The sequence below is a fragment of the Desmodus rotundus genome, chromosome 13, assembly GCF_022682495.2.
Source record: "Desmodus rotundus isolate HL8 chromosome 13, HLdesRot8A.1, whole genome shotgun sequence".
NCBI lineage: Eukaryota > Metazoa > Chordata > Mammalia > Chiroptera > Phyllostomidae > Desmodus > Desmodus rotundus.
Window position 1 is genome coordinate 10085889 of NC_071399.1, and position 13504 is coordinate 10099392.

General features: G+C 39.9%; 1 pseudogene; it reads right to left on the minus strand.

The window, feature by feature from the left end:
* Positions 1 to 591: 591 nt before the first annotated feature.
* The window catches only part of LOC139440506 (large ribosomal subunit protein uL23-like), a 42422-nt pseudogene continuing 29509 nt past the window's right edge, over positions 592 to 13504 (minus strand).

The window sequence follows — 13504 nt, forward strand, 5'->3', positions numbered from 1 at the left end:
TGAATGGATAAGATGATGTGGGGTATATGCAATGCAATATTACTCAGCCAGGAGAAAAAAGGAAGTCTTGCCATTTGCAACATGGATGAACCTTGAGGGCATTAGGCGAAGTAAGATAAGTCAGACAGAGAAAGACAGGTACTGACTCGAAACATAAAGTGACACTCATAGAAACCGGCAGTGAAACGGAAGTTGCCAGTGGCTAGGGAGTGGGGGGAAATAGGAAGAGGTTGTTAACAGGGTACAAATTTGTACTTGTTAGATGAATAAGGTCTTAGGATCTAATGTATAACATGGTGACTATAATTATAACACTATATTGTGTGATTGAAATTTGTTAATGAAGTTGAACTTAAATGTTCAAACCAAAAAAGGGTGAGATAATAGATGTGTTAATTGATGACCTGGGGACATCTTTTCACAATGTATACATGTATCAAGTCATCACCATGTACCCTTGAAATATCTTACAATTTTGTCAATTATATTTCAATAAAACAGAAGAAAAAGCAGGCTCTTCTCCCTTCTATTCTTTTTTTTTTTTTTACAATGTAAAATTTTTATATTTAGGATTAGCCAGCTGGACTCAGTTTAGATGATCCCAATATTGTTGGCAACATCTGAAGCATCCTAGTCGGGAGCCAGTTGAACATATACCTTCTCTCCATCAGGCCTGATCAGGGTGTTGACCTTGGCCACGTCAATGTTGTAGAGCTTTTTCACAGCCTGTTTGATCTGGTGCATGTTGGCCTTGACATCCACAATGAACACAAGTGTACTGTTGTTTTCTGTCTTTTTCATGGCTGCCTTGGGAGTCAGGGGAAACTTAATGATGGTAGAGGGTGAAGCTCGTTTCTCCTGGGGGCACTCCTACAAGGATATTTAGGTTGCTTCTGGGGTGCAGTGTGTTGGGTCCGGGGAAATTGGGTGACATGCAGATCCTCCTCTTCTTCTTTTTGTGGTTGCAGATGTCTTTCAGCAACATTTTCTTTGCCTTCAAAGCCTTTGTTTTGGCTTCCACTTGAGCCTCAGGAGTAGTAGGGGCCTCTTCCTTCACTTTGGGCCCCGTCTTTGTGAAAAGCTCTCACCTCTACTCTTGACTATACTCTGAGAAAAAGAGCCAATGGGAGATAGATAGATAGATAGATAGATAGATAGATAGACAGACAGATAGATGATAGAAAGATAGACAGACAGACAGATGACAGATAGATGTACTAAGAATTCTACAATGCAGGCCAGCAGGCTGGAGACCCAGGGAAGAGTCGATGCTGCAGTTTGAGTCTGAAGACAGTGTGAGGTGGAAGTTCTTTTTCCTTTGGGGGATCTCAGTCTTTTTACTTTAAAGCCCTCAACTGACTGGTGAGGTCCACCCACATTATGGAAGATAATCTACTTAAAGTTTAGTGAGTACATTGTCACTCACATATTTAAGGTATCTTCACAGTAACATCTAGACTGGTGTTTGACCAAAAACTGGGTACCATGGCCTAGCCAAGTTAACACGTAAAATTAGCCACCACATTATTATTCTCAAGAAGGTCATCCTTTATAATCTCATAGGTAGCAACTGGGAGCCCTAGGCCTACGTTCCCAGAGAAAGGAAATGCCAGTCTTCAGGGGGCTCACCTAGATTCTGGGGTGACTTGGCTCATGTTTGCGAATTAAGAGAGGAGCGGTCCATCATGATATGAGAAGTGTTTTCCTCATTGAAAAGGGCCTCGTCCCACAAGGAGGGACACAGGCAATCACACAGGGAAGACGGGAAGCTTCTTCCCACTGTCTTTTAGAGCAAACTGTGGCATGCAAGTCAATGCAGCCACTGTCCATTTCTATGTGGCCCGTGAGCTAAGGTTGGGATTCACACTTTCAAATAGCTGAAAAAAGCACAAAAAAAAGACTGTTTCTTGATGGAGAGAAAATTATATAAAGTTTAAATGTCAGTGTCCTTCTTAAGATTTTATTACAACACAGCTGGGCCGCTCACGATGTGTTCCCGCTCCTGCTTTCCTGCTACAAGGTGGAGTTGAGTGGTTGTGACAAGGACAGTGTGACCGAAAAAGCCTACACCATTTGCTATGGTACATATTCCTTTACAATAAAAAAGTTACTGGCCCCTGTGTCATTGCATTGCAATAGTACTGAAGTTTGGAATACTAATTTTTTCAATTAAGTTTGCAGGTATTTTTTATACAGATGTTTATTTATTCTATATTTAGTACCCCAGAAAGAATATCAAAAAGCTCCATAATAGATAGCATTATAAATGGAATTGTTAAATTGTCTTTCCATTCCCATCCTCGAGTCCTTCTTTCTAGGCTTAATCATTTTGACCATATTTTAAAATTTTATTTATTTTTTGGTGGTTATGGCCCTAATTCAATATTTTGCATTCTTCTATTTCCTGCTTGATCAACATTAAACATCAACTATATGCTATAAAGATGGGGGATTGAGTTCATCTAGCTACCTCAGCTTCTTTCCTCCTTACAATTTTTACAGAATATTTTACAAACTTAAGCATATTTATTGGTTGTATTTATAGCGCTATGTAATGTATCCTTAACCTGACCCAGGAAATTTAGGGCTATGTCTTGCCATCTTACTGTGTAACAGGATATGTTCTCCGGTGTCTTCCTCCACCTGGACTTCTGCTTTTTGTATTCCAGCTTCTGCTCACGTTACTTTAATATTTTGAAGATTAACAACATTTACACAGTGTTTTATAAAATTAATCAGACATTCCTTATCTCCAGGTTGAATTAACTCCATCTTATTCAGTGTTTGAAGATGTGTATCTTTTTCAACTATTACCTTGATTATTTCCCCCTATTTTTGTCTTTTTTTCTCTATAATTCCTATTAGATGAATCTTGGATGATACTCTAAATCCTAAACTCCCCCCCACTTTTTTTCTTTTGTTCTGGGGGCATTTCCCTTACTCTGATTTTACAAACATTTTTGACTTTTTAAAAAAACTTTTGCTATTAGAGTTTTAAATTTCATAAACTTTTTCTTCTTATTATTATTTTTTGCTCCTTTCCCACAGAAGCCTATTATAATCTTCTTATCACTTTGCAGGAATATCTGCTCTTTTTCTTCTTCAATCTCTTTTTGGGTACCAATTACATTACTTTAACCTTCTCTCCTTTCTTTTCAGCTTCATTTCTACAGTGTGAGTTGTTCTATACACTTCTCTTGGTCTTTTCTTTTGTGTAACTCCTATCTCCCAAATGTCTGCTGACCTTTGGTTGTCCCTTCAAATCTATAAGGCCAAGTTCAAGGCCTTCGAATACTCTGAGACTCATTCTCATCTGTCTGGTGAGGACTAATGGTTGTTTAAATGGACTGGTGTCCAGATTCATACAGATTGTTTTCCTCTTCTCATTCTTCCCAGAATGAGAGGCTGGCCAATGCATCTGTGCATGCTTGCTGGACCTGTGTCCTGCCAAGTTTGCCTGAATGATGCAGACAGGCTATACCTCTCAAGATCAAGAATGTAGCCTTACCTCATTCAGTGCTGATTCCCACTCTGGAAGTGCTAAACTCCCAGACAAAAAGCTTGGTTTAGTTGGCAGACAAAACCGCCACCACATGAATGGAGCTGGGGCAGGCAGGCACATTACTTTGTATAACCAACCACTGATCTCTTCTGCAGATTTTCTTCACTCGATCCCCTCTCCACATTCTAGTTCAGTGTACCTGCTCACAAAGGGGGGCTCTTTTGTGAAAATAGCTCCTTTCTGCACTGCAGCTTTCTCCAGCATTTTCTGAGCTATAGCTCTCTCTGTTCTGATTTATTCACTGGCATAACAGTAATAGAAATTATTAATTGAGTGCTGACAATGCTGCAAGCGTTATTGAAAGCATTTTCGCTGGATCATTTTTTTCCTCCTCGTAATAACCCTAGGAAATGGGCCTTACTTTTTTATTCCCATTGTTACAGGCTCAGAAACTGGTATAAAAAGGTTGGGGAAAGGCACACAGCTTGTGATGGCAGACCCAGATTCCAATTTTTGGAAATCTAAGTATAACTTTCCAAAGACAGGGCATTTGTCCACTTCTCAAAAATATGAAATATTAAACAAGGTCTACGTCTACTGGTGGGAGATTTTTAAATACAGCAAGTCATTTAAACATCCACGACTCCTCGCTGGGCAGGTGAGAATGATTCTCAGAACATTTAAAGCCCCTTCCCACAGTCTCAGAATCAGTCAACTGGGACTGAAGCTCAGACCTTTCTAGCTTAAAGGCACCTGCTCTGTTAGATATGACAGCCCAATACTCTAACTTCATATGTAGAAAAGACTCTTCGTTTGCTTTCAAAATTAATACTTTGAATATTTACATTAAAAATTCTGATATAATATGAAAGTACAAACACTTGTACAGCATTTGGAACATGGGGTTATGGAGCTCTGGGCAAGCCATTTTTGGCCTTTCCGAGTTTCAGTTTATTATAAAAAATAAAAACAAAGCTTACTTCCCAATTTTGTGAGGATTAAATGAGATAAAGTGTGTTCATTTCATTATGTTTACTCTCCTACAAGAGTTGGATGAATGGGAGAGTCTGGTGCCATAAAAACTGCTCAGAAGTACCCCCCACCCCCCACATATGACAAATGAGACTTCCTTTTGGGTTGAGCACCAGATGTCCTTTAGGATACAAACACCCATCGACTGGAGGGTTGGAGACAGTTTTTCATAATCCCATGGACTAATGATTGTTGTTCCATGAACGTGTAACCAACATAGGATCTCTAGATGGAATTTTTATAGTGAACAGGGAGAAGAGGGTAATTGGGAAGCTGGGGTCCTGGTGAGGGGAAAGCTGATTTTCTAGGATCTGGCATCTGGTGTTTTGTGATGAGAGAGAGACTGTACGGGGAAAGTTGGGCAGGGCCAGGGAAGAGCTCCGCCCACATTGCATTTGTCTGGGACTCTGCGGAGACCCGCAGCACTCAGCGGTGCGCGCGGTTGCTGTTGGCTCCCCTCTGCAGCTGGTACCCAATCAGAAGGGTAGGACTTCGTGGGAGAGGGCTGCTGTCTTCCAACCATGTCCTGGCTGTGACCGGTTCAGGGCTGCTGTCCACATTCCCCACCTCGCCACGACCTTTCCTTCCCTTGTTACGCTGAATGAAGGAGAAGGGAGGAACCATGAGGGACAGAGGGGAGACGTTCACACCAGCACTTGTTCCTGGAGGAAAGGAGAAGCGATCTCCTACTGCCCCAGGTAGGCTTCCCTCAGCGGCTTCCCCCATGCCCTTCCTCCCAGATGGCAACCTTCCGCACCCAATCTCTTTCCCTAAGTATGCGTGAGACCACGTGCATTTCTCTTCTCCTACAAAGAAAGTCTAAACAATGCACATCCACTTTGCAGTCTGATGTATACAAATAGCAGATAATTCACTAAGCGTCTCCTGACGAGTTCTTGGCCCAGTAGTCTTTGTATGTGGGTAGTCTTCATTTTACGGTTGGACTGTCTTCTAGGAATTTGATTCTAAATTGCTTTTCTAAAACTGACGAGAGTTTCTGCTTTATTACAGCTTAATTGCGGAAAGCTGAAGGTCTTCCCCCCCACCACACACATAGGTTAGGATGAACGGGGTTACTTGATTCTTTTCCCTGGTATGCAAACTATATGCCAATAAAATTGCTACTTCTATGTGGAAGCATTGGTTTTTCTATGAAAGTAAGCACAGGCAGGAAATCTGACGTCAAATTCTTGTGACATTTTATCTTTGGTATCTGAGAAACTCCTTCTTGTTTTCAAGAGTGTGAACTTGGGCGTAAGCAGAAGGTAGCTGCTGTTTATCTCTGTCCACACGTGTTCCTCTCTCACAAGGCTTCTGTGACATCACAGCCATGGGAATAGCAAGACCTAGGTGCCTGTTGGCAGTGGGAAGGGCAGGGGCACCCGATGGGAGGTGGCACCCCGACCCCCATTTCTCACGCACTGCTTTGTTGTGGTTGTTTGGGCTGAAATGTCCTTAGGAAAGAAGCCAGATTCAACGTGATTAGAGCATTTGCTGTGTCCTGATCCTAGAACTGTAACGGCTTCACCTGGGTGAAGGGAAGGAAGCGCTCTTCATCCCGGAATGAAGTGTGCGGTTCTGGACAGATCAGAGCCAGAATCCAAACCCAATGACCTTTCCCGAACGCCGTGCTGCCACTGACCTTCCACACAGGACTCTGCTCTGTGGTGTTGGTGGAGCTTCAGGTCCAGTAGCCTGTCAGTCATAACAATGGCCAGGTTGTAGATGCTGAAACTCCATTTCAAGTTCAACTTGGCAAGTCTTGGAGACCTAAACTGAGATAGTGCTATTAACCAAGGCTCAGACTCTCCATCCATCACATGTGAAGCTCTTTCATTAGGGCTACTACCAAACTTTCTGTATTCAGGAAACCTAATCAGCAATAAAGAACTTGACTGATCAGTGGAATATGAATTTTACTGCTGCATGGAGACATGGTTTTATTGTGCTGTCAGGGAAAATGAGATCTAATTGGGGAACGAGTGACTTATAATTCTCGCTGCATCACTCCCTCCGCCCATTAAGGCGCCAAGCCAAAGAGTGCTTCTCCTTTCACTGAATCTGATTTTTAAATTGTTCCTGTATTTCTTGTTTCCCTTAGATCCTATACTCCACATAACCCTAGTGCATCTAGCATAAGTTTGGCTCCCTAACAGTACCTGAGGACTTCCTTTTTTTTTTTTTTTTGGCTGATGATTGTGAAAAGAGAAAAAAGATGGGCTAGAGGGAGACATTTAGAAAGTGTGTTTTAAATTGCCAATTCAAATAAATTCAAATAGCTAGGTTGGGTCCACCCATGTAGAAGAAACAGACATGAATCAATAATTCAATGTTAAAAATGTAATCCTCCTGCAATTATGTGACTATTTTCTACACAGTCAGTGTGGTGTGGTGATAATAACTAAACTGCTTTTGTCCCGAGAGCAGGGAAGGTGCTGATTCAGGCTCCACTTGAGTACATGGGCATCTGCCGGAGCTGTGAGTGGGGAAAGTAACGGGAAAGCAGGTCCCTTTCCAGCGTTCATTCCTCTGTCCTCTTCACTCAGTGGGTCCCCTGCCACAGTGAATGTGCTCCTGAGAAGGGCAGGACCAGCAGCAGAGTGTCCCTTTCCTCTGGCAGGCTAGATCCTCAGATGGCTTCCTTTGTCACTCATCCAAGCCCAGTCTCTCTCACATCAGTGGAGCTGTTGTTTCCCGCTGTGTTGACATATGCTATGCTATGTTGCGTGTTACAGTTTATTTTACATCAAGATATTTCTAAACAGTTACACCCTGTTCTGTTGGAAAAAAGTATAATGGCTGCATCGTATTGATGAAAATCACTGCTGGGAGAGATAAAACCGTTTCCAATTCTGAAAGATAAATTTGACCATGTAATTAATCTTGGTGGATGCGAACATCCTTGGCTAGGAAAATAGTGTTTTCTTGTGATCTGCAGCCGTCGAGCAGGTTTTTAAATCAAGTGGGAACAAAAGAGAGAGGAAACCCCCAAGTGCACCAGACAAGAAGCAGATTTGCTTTTCACAATCCAACTGCAAGGAGAACCTGGGAGAACAGACTCATCCCCGGAGAGTTTGCAGTTACTCGAGGCCAAGTTGAGAACAAGGGCTTCTCAGTGGGAAATGCGCTTAAACATCTTCTAATGTAATAAACAGGCAGGGACATTTTAGCTTTTTACCACAGAACAGTAAATAAACATAACTGTACCCAACTCTGTAACCTGAGCTCATTCCCCCAATCTGACGGAGTCCCATTGGAAGTGGCAAAGGAACCCCTCCCTGCAAAATGTGGGTAATGAGAGGCAAGTACGATTGAAATAGCAGGTCAGGGAAAACACACCCACCACTGAAACAGTGAATAGAAAACCCCCCTTATCTCCCTCACAAAGTTCCAATTACATACAAAAGGTGGAACTGAGTTGGGGTAAGGCAAACGCTTTGTAAGACTTTTGATATCATGTGATTTTCCTCCTTGTATAAAAGTAGTAATAGAAACAATAAAATACATTTTCCCTTCTTCTGTAAAACCGCACCAGATTTTAAAAAAATAAAATAAAAGCTGTGTTATCCATTTAAACTGCAAAATAAAGCAACCAGGATTGAGAAATACCATTTTAGGGGGTAGAATTTTTAAACTAGTCAGTCATCAATAGTATAAAAGTAAACTGAAAAATAAGGCAATTAGTGTTATAAAGTCCTTTCGGAGGTTGAAAGAACTTGCTCCAGTTCCATTTCTACTAAACAAGTTATTATGTGATCTTTGTATGTCACTTAATCTTTTGAAGTCCACGTTCCCTTATCTACAAGATGAGGTCATTGGAACCAACGGTTTCCAGCTCTAGTATTTCTCTGATTTTTAAAATGTTACATCAAACAAATATTGTCTCAAGTTTAGGGAATCTTGCCTAAAACCTTTTTAGGAGGTTGGTTTAAGCTGACTCAGAAATCTGCCTTAATGTTACACATCATTTCTCAAGCGTAAACTAAACACTCATGAAAAGTCAGAAATTGCTAGAATTTATTCAACAAATTAAATTCTATTTGAAATAATCATAAATGGTGAAAAATCTTCCTTCAAACATACTAAAGAAGATTTTTTTAAAAATCAAAAACCACGCAGACAATGCTGTTATTTCTGCAGTGTCTCCGTCTTGCGACAGAGCTGGGGTGAAAAGGAATTTTGATTTCTGTTGTGAGAAATGTTTCTTCACAGATACCTGAATTTAAAGCAAATATTACAAAAAGAGATGGAGGTGATAAAAAGCAATCGTGAGATTTTTAAAAGTACAGCAGAAGTGTTTCAATTAAATTTTCTGACACCACATGACAGTATTTCATGTCACCTCTCTCTCTTTAATATTTGCTTTATTAATACATACTAGAGACACTGTTATTAAACAACTTTCCACATGAGGGTTTTTATTTTCCCTCTTATAAACTGTACTAGAAATACATGAGTGTGTTTTGCTAGACTTCTGTTTCTTCCTTAAACTAAGTGATAAAATTTACATTTACCATATTTTGCCATGTATGATGCTCACTTTTCTGCCCAAGTTTTTGAGGGAAAAATAAGGATGCGCATTATACGTGGGCATAATGATTACATACCATGGGTATGATAATGTGTATAATAATCCTGTGTATAGTGCGCACAAAAACGTGGGCGCGCGTTATACACAGCAAAATACGTAGGTGATTCCTTACACATTTTTATTAAGCATATGAAAAACCTCCTGGTACAGTTTTCCCCTACTTCTGATTTATTCCCCCAGCACCCCCCAGGAGAAGGAAATCTATAGCCATAGCCATGAAGGACTTTCTCAACTCTGGGTGGAGTAGTTTATTTAATCAGCGAGTTCAGAGCGATCTGGACTTTTCATTTTCTCTTGAAAGGGAGCTTGGATACAGAAGACATACATTTATCTCTTCCTTCAAGCTTTGGGTGCTAAGGAGGTGCCTGAGCCTGGATAAATAAGTCAGTTTAAAACTGGGGCTCAATTTTAAGAGGCACACCTTTCCTCTTGATTTATCCTTCAGCCTAAACTTTGTCCATAAAAAGACAATAATTTGACCCCCCCATATAACTTACTCCTTTGTCTTATTTTTTAGTTGGTTAAGAAGATAATACGTTTGTAAAGAAACTGGACTGACTTGTAAATTCCTTAAAGTGTATAATCCTTCATGAAAAGTAGGAAAATAAGAGAGATGAAAAGGTCTTATTACAAATTCAATTTTTATGGCCGTGCTGTGAACACAGAATAATCCTCTAGGATATAAATTATTAAAGTATATGGTTTTAATGATTAAGGAAGGACATTTGGTCTCTCCTGATTGGCCTAGGATAATGCAATTTAAAACATATGAGCTACGGAATCATCCAGACCTAAGTTTAAATCCTGACTCTGTTACTTACCAATTGCATGGTGGTGTTGATTTCTCTTAATCTGAACTTCAGTTTCTTTCAACAGCAAAATGGGAAGAATAATAACCAAACCTTTATTAAAATGATGCCTATGAAGAGCTCAAAAATATTAGTCCAACCCAAACTTCTCCTCCAACATACACTCCTTTTCATCAAATAAATGATATAAAATTTACTTATGAATGTATGTTTATAATTTGGGCAATAATTTCTAATGAAGGCACTCTTGGAAATCATTTGTAATAGGGAAAATATAAAAACAGAAAGACATTTACATGTAGGGTATATTTATAGAAAAGAGTTTTTTAAAGTTAATTGAAGTTACAGGTTTTTTTTGAAAAATTGCAAACAATAAAAACAAATTCATCTTCAAACTTAATGCTTGCAGGAAAAGGTCTGTTGGAATAATGCTTTCAAGTGCACAGATGTTTAATGTTCAGAAATGCCTTACAATTATAGTGTCCTTTCTCCAACCAATTTTGTTCATTAGAACATCTTGAGTGATTTGGGACTTCTAAGATGATCTGCTTATTTGAAAAAAAAATCTCTAGTTTCCTAACCCTTAGAAAATATAGTTATTGTGGAAAAACTGATCCCTTCTATTTGCGTAAATTCAGAGCCACTCAACTTTGCTGTGCATCAGGAACACGTATGAGTGTTTCATTAAAACAGACACCACCAGAGATGCTGATTCAGACATTCTCAGATGAGCCCTGGGGATGGGTAGTTACAAAAAGACCCTTACAGACAATTCCGAGACGTAAAAAAGGTTGAGAACCCCTGGTGGAAGGTTTTCTGTTCCTATTGCCTAGGTTCTAGTGAGTTCTAGGGAATCCAACAATGATCATGAAGAGACACCCTGAATTCTTGGAGGAACCCAGAACTAACCTTATTTGACTAATTTTTATAAGGTATCCTCCAAAGCTCATTACTATCTCTGCAGATTAGAGGGTTTACGGGGCTAGATTTTCTCCCTCTAGTCTCCAGGAGGCTAATCCCAAACTGTCTCTTTTTTATTGATATGCAAAGAGTAATATAATTGTAGTTTGACCTGATTCATTGTGTTTGATTTTACCAGTCACTGTTACTATTAAAATTTCTTTTCTGAAACTTGTAAGCAGAATGTTAAATGGGAACTCAAAAATTTCATTAATATTGCTTGTTAATCATCAGTAATACTCTGTTCTTTCAAATACAGGCGTAATCTAGTTTCTCTATTCCCACCTGGTCTACTTCTCATCTGGATAAAATTTGGTTGGGGTGGTGGGCTCGCCCCACATCTTTCTCTGGACTCCATTCCTCTCCCACAGGACTTAGACGGACAAAGAATTCGCTGTAGTGAGAAAACAAGTCAAGCAACAGCCCATCTGGCGAGCTCAGCTGAGGGACTGGATGCTGCCTGGCAGTTTGGTGTGAGGGGGAAGGACGGGGGTCCACTTTTTAGGGTAGGATGTGGTTGCCCCATAATGCTGGATGCAGGCTGAAAGACACCCTTCTAGGCGGTGGTTTCTTCAGGGAGGTGTGGTTAACGGAGCAAGATTGTTCTCTGTTGTGGTTTTGGAAGAACAACTGGGCAAGGTCAGCGTGCTTAAAGAGTGCGTTTGTTTGGTCTAAATACCAGTGTCTGTCCGTAACTGCACCCACAGTGTAGATCACTAATTCAGCTAATTTCTGACTTAAACTCATGCTTTGACTCTTAAAGAAAACTGTGCCCAAGGAAAAGAAAGTCACCAGAGCATCCACCATCTCCAAAAACCTTTGCGCAACAGAGGGCTTCTTATTTAGCACATGACTTTAGAGAAGCCACAAAGCTTGAAAACACTATTTTTTTCCATTAAAGTGCCAGAAAATTCAAACCAAGAGTTTTAAACAGTGGTTTTTATATATACTATTAAAAACTCTATAATAAGCAACTTTTGGCATCAGGACGAAAACTAATTATAGAACTTCTTTGCCATAGCTGTTTCTATTTACATCTTCAAAACCACAGAAGCAAATAATGTAGACTTTCCTAACACATCAGCATCTTCTTGTCCTTCTCTTAAATTTCCGACTTCTTTGAAGCTGCTCTTAAATCTTTCCCTTGAAAAGACATTGTGGTTGAATATTTCTAGTTCAAGGACAATTTCAGTCTTTAGTCCAAGTGAAGTAGTCTTTTCTTCAAATCGCAAGACACTTATACTCAAACTAGGCAAAGATCAAAGTTGTTGTATGCAGGGCACATGTTACCCAATCTGTTACGTGTGTGTTTCATCTTTTTGTGATTGTTTGCTTCCTCACTAGCAGCAAAACGCAGCAGGAACAGAATCAAGAGCACGAAATTTCTGCTACGTTGTGATCTTTTCTAGTACCAAAATGTGAGTGCAACCTGTAGGTTGATAGTTAAGAAAAAGACAATTTTGAAAATGAAAGTAATTGTCCAGAGCAAAAATTGCAAGATACTGCAAAGTGTCGATGAATTGGATGTTTGGGTTTCAGGCTTAGTCAGAGGCTTTATAGCCAATTTACACTGTAGCAATTAACTCAGTTGGCCTGGAGAGTCGACTGATTATGAAAGTCATTCTGTCTAGCCTGGCCTCACAGACACACCCAACTGACCCCACATTAATCAGTACCCACCTACACCACAGTTCCCAGTCTTGGCTGCACATTAGAATCACCCAGGGAGTTTTCCACAATCCCTCTGTCAGGTAATTAAATCAGGCCGATTAAATTACCATCTCTGGGGGTGTGGCCCAGTCATCACTGGCTTTTAAAATTCCCCAGGTGATGACAACGGGCAAAGTTGCGAAACCACAGTTGCCCATCCACAGCACATCCACGAGATTCCTGTTACTGTAGCCTTTCTACTCTTCTTTTACCACAGATGGGGAAATAGGCAGCCTGGGACTCCCTGGAAATGTTTCATTATTAAAAATACCCCCGAATTAGCTGAATTAGACAGCAGACTAATAGAAAATGAGCAAAGGAAAAAAAGTATGTCTATCAAAGATTCGTGACCTTATAAATTCCACAAGCAACTGAAGTGCATTTTTCTGAAAGGAAAATGTTTATGTACCTATTATATTATGGCAATAATTATAAAGAATTTAATTCCCAATGCCTTTGGGATTGTGGGAAGAAAAGATATTCTTATATATATCTGGGGAGTGAAAATTAGCATACTTTGGGATAACGAAAACTGCTAGTACTAAAGAAAATAGGCAATGTTTAATGAGTGTGAGCAGTGAGCCAGGAATTGTTCCAAGTCTTCTCTTTGAGGTTTATGACACTCAAGTGAGATAAATATTATGATTTTCAGCGAGGCACCGAGGCATCGAGGTGCAGATTGAGACTCACAGCTAATAACGTAATGGAACAGAGATGCATACCCCAGCAGTCTCGAAAGGTACAAAAATTTGATACACCATGTTTTTAAATAGGACCCAATGTATCAAAATTTCTCTTTCTCAAACTTGTCTTAAAAACTTGCTATAACTATAACTATATATAATATATATGGGCATATGTATATTATATATATTACATATATATCATAAAATATTGAAA